Here is a 4,436-nt window from a genome sequence, read left to right as displayed (position 1 = left end):
CCTTAATCAGGCAAAATCTCGAGTTACTGAGCGTGATATTGCTCTACAGCTTCTCACCTAGACCTATTACGTTGAAAATTTAATGGTATGATTGCCCTATGTATAGAAAAGTAATCTGAACAGTTTTGGTCAAAATCGTTCCAGTAGTTCTGGAGATATTAGATGATTTAGGTAGCCAACACCAAATACACACACACACACACACACACACACACACACACACACACACACACACACACACACACACACACACACACACACACACACACACACACACACACACACACACACACACACGCACACGCACACTTATAGGAAAATTAACATACGGAAAATTTCCATCTGGTTTTTTTGGGTTTCTTAGGTGTCAAAATTAACATCCGGTGAAACGCATATGTCCAAATTGGACTGATACAATACTTACCATTATAGAGCTGTAGCTCTGCTACAGCGCTATCGCGACAGGAAAGTAAAATTAGCTCTTCTTTCGTTTCATTTAATATATATTTTGTAATATTAAATTAAAAAAAAAGTTTTCGTTACAGAAACGAAAAAACTATATTCGCCGAAAAAATAGAATAGAAATTCTGACATGATTCTTGCTTATAATGGATAATTGGGCTACGTATTTAAAGAGAGAACGATAAATAAGGTTTGAAAAGATTTATACCTATAAAGTTGTAACCTCTATCGGTGCTTTTTTTAATTTTACTGAAACCATTTATTTATAATATTAATGTAAGCGCCAGTGAAATAATTTAAGGTTTGTTTCTTTAAAAAAAGTTGTCATTCTTTCTTTAAGTGGCAACAAACACGTATTTATTTAATTTAATTTGTAAGTCGTATTAAACTTTTCCAAAAAATTGTTAAAATATTGGATGTAAAGTTAGCAAAAAATGTGGAACGCTTCACGATTTTGCGTGTCATCCTTGCGCAGGGGCCATGCTAATCTTCTCTGTATCGTTCCAATTTTAGTATATGTACTGCCGAAGCAAGTACGAATGCTGAAAGTAACTTTTGTCTATATAAGCTTAATATAGAAAAAACATGGTCACTGTGAGTTTTAGGTAGAATTAAATATTATTTATCTAACAAAATCTTTATTTAATTAGATATATTTTTATATTTTCTTAAAGTCAAAATTATTTTAAATAAAAATCTAATTAATGTGTTATCTAATACTTATAAATAAGAAATATAAATAAGACTAAATTAATAAACCTCTCGCAAAATGTCGTAGGTAAATTAGTTTGTCTTACTACCGTTAGAGTACGCAGATCATGATTGAATAGTTTATCGATAAAAGTACTGCATTTAGCTACTATGCAAATAAATGAAATATAATAATTAAAATAAATGTTAATTTATTAAGCGTATTAAATTAATAAACTGACGTGCACACAATTTAAGTATTTTTAAATGAATTTCTGGATATTTATTCTGTATATTTAATATGTTAAATATCATGATGTTAATATCATTAGATTAAAATCCTTTATCAGTTTAGGGAATTTAGAACACTGTTTTATTATAAAACAACATTAATTATTTAATTAATATTTTATCATCTGTGTTACTAATTAAAAATTTTAGAAGGCAGTTCCTTTTTCCTCATTCTGTGCTAAAAATAACTGCTCAAATCCTAATTAGTGCAGAAAGGAACTACAATCTTTATTTCGAAAATATTTTGACACAAGCCGCCCTTCTTTTAAAAATCATATTTTAAATAAAGAAGTATTAAAAAAAAGTAGACAAAAAGAACCGGAATATGACAAAAATATCTTTGAGATATTTTGAGATAACGCTGAAAGTGTTAACTTTCAGCGCCAGGCATATATGGCAGTGTTACTGCAGTAGCCCATGATAGATTTCCCTTTTTTTTTTTCACCGGACCATGTGTATCAATGATATACATAGTCACAGTTTCACCCCAGGCTGTGTGTATCATATTGTCTCACATGTGTTGTCCAAGTTGAGAAGGTTGTGTATCAATATTCTGCATGCTAGCAATGATTTGCATGGGTTAATGTGTAGGTCTGGGCCGGGGTAAAAGTTTTATGGCTTTGGGTTGTAAGATTTAACACATTGGTAGCCCTGTCAGCTATACAAAATCAGCTGACTTTTTGAGTCCATGTGTTTAGCATCGCTAGTAAAATTTTGTGGTTATGATTGTTGTTTTGTAGCTTGTGTGTTGCTGTTAATGCAAATAATCGATAATGAATCCTCAAGTCATTATGGACTTCTTAAATAATAATAGTGATAGTGACTCGAGTGAATTTGCCGATACCTCAGACTCTGATGACCCAATATTTGATATTAACAATGCTAAAAGTGAGTCTAGTGATTTAGAAAGTGAATGTGATGTTTTTGAACTTCCCGAGAGAGATGTTAGCAACTCTTCTAATTTTCAATCTAAAACCTCAAAATAATACACAGGAACCACCAAATATAATTCCATCTGGCCATCAACTTGTACAAATTAATAAAAGAGGAAGGTGTGTAATGTGTTAAGCACATTTTGCTAAAATATTTGATAGAAATACTGCTGCTAAGAAGACACCGCAAGTTACTCTAAGTGCTTATCTTGTGAGGAAAAATTTATCTGTATGCAGTGTTTTTTTAAAATCCATAAGTGTATAAAGAAGCAGTGAACTTCACATTGTAAATACCAGATAGACTAAAGTAATACTTGTACTTTAGAATAGTTAGGCCTACATCGTTTCTTAATAATTTGTATTTTTTTATAGCAGCAGTCTACTGCCAATTATAGTAGAAACAATAAATAATAAAGTAACTTCTAAAGCAATTTAGGGTAACTTATAATTTGTATTTTTTAGAGAATCAGTCGACTACCAATCATAAACAGTAAAAATAATAGTTTGAAGTAAAATACTGTGTGTTACGTTTTGTTGATACGTCATGGTACATTGATAGGCCTATAATATTGCTTGTTATTTAATAATTTGTAATCCTAAGAATTTGTTTTTCTTGAGAAGCAGTGAACTTTAGACTATAAACAGTGAAAGTAATAGAATAAGAAAGCTTAAAACTTTAGGATAGTTGGCCTTTGTCATTTGTTGTATCAGTTTTTGTATTTTTACATTAGGGAAGAATATTAAACATAATTGTATGGTAGAAACCAGTATACTTATGTTCTTCAATTTACAAGTACCCTGCTATATTTGTGGATTACCAATTTTTCTCCACAGACCACATGTATATATTTTATACATGCATTAAAACTGGACTTAAATTGATTAAAATGTAATTTTAAGTACATCAAACTACTTAACTTACATCAATATTGCTTGTTTTTGAAAAAAAATTTGCTTGGGCCCAGGGTAAATTTTTTAAGATTATGAGCTGGTTTGGTGAACTGGGTCTCATTTGCATAATATGTATACACATGGTCCACATAAAAGTCTTACTGTGTATAATAACTATACACATGGCGCTGAAAGTGTTAAACTTCTCATGTAAGAATAAATATACAATTTTTTGAAGATTATGCTAAGGAAAAAAATGATTCTAAATTACAATTTTCAATTAATATTAAATAACCAGATGCTTCACCAAATCTGATGTGAACATTATATGACTTCCTTGTACGCTTTTTTCTTTTCTTTTTTTGTTTAGCCTCTGGTAATTACCTTTCACATAATACTTCAGAGGATGAATGAGTATGATATGTATGAGTGTAAATGAAGTGTAGTCTTGTACAGTCTCAGTTCAACCATTCCTTAGATGTGTGGTTAATTGAAACCCAACCATGAAAGGACACCGGTCCTATCTAGTATATCAAATCCGTGTAAAAGTAACTGACTTTACTAGCATTTGAACACTGGAATTCTCGACTTCCAAATCAGCTGATTTGGGAAAACGCGTTCATTACTAGACCAAGCCGGTGGGTATTCCTTGTACGCCTATTAAGTTACATATACACATTTTTAAAAGGACATAAAATTTTATTTCACTAATAACTTTTGATTTTTTCACAATTTGAGGTTAATAATTTAATAAATCAATATATTTAAATTAAAAAAAAGGTTAAAAAAAGTTGATGAAGTCAGTCACATTTGAACCGATGTGTCCTCCCCTTGTAAGATCCAAATATTTCATTAATTATTATATTCATTAATATTTTATTTGTCTATTAACTCTAGAACCAATTAAAATAAGTACTACTTATGATATATAGTTGAAAAGCTCTCAATTAAGACTTATTACTGCAGTTAAGAAAAAGTACAAAAAAAAATCCAAATTAGTTAAAATGGATTCAAGGATGTTGAAATCTGAAATTTTTGATGATTAAAATACTTCATACAAGGAAGTAAAAATTGCTTACCATTTCATCCTATATAGTTCAACACAAAAAAAAAGTTAAAGAATCAGGATTAATTTTTTTTTCACTTAATGTTGATTATAATTAATATATA

General features: G+C 30.0%; 1 non-coding gene across 1 annotated transcript; it reads right to left on the bottom strand.

Moving 5' to 3' along the window:
• Nucleotides 1-892: 892 nt before the first annotated feature.
• LOC142325873 (U6 spliceosomal RNA) lies at nucleotides 893-999 on the bottom strand. Its single transcript, XR_012756616.1, has one exon. It is a non-coding gene; the product is annotated as a U6 spliceosomal RNA (small nuclear RNA).
• Nucleotides 1,000-4,436: the final 3,437 nt, after the last annotated feature.

The sequence above is a fragment of the Lycorma delicatula genome, chromosome 5 (genome assembly GCF_047948215.1).
Source record: "Lycorma delicatula isolate Av1 chromosome 5, ASM4794821v1, whole genome shotgun sequence".
NCBI lineage: Eukaryota > Metazoa > Arthropoda > Insecta > Hemiptera > Fulgoridae > Lycorma > Lycorma delicatula.
This window is presented reverse-complemented; position numbering and strand designations above follow the sequence as displayed.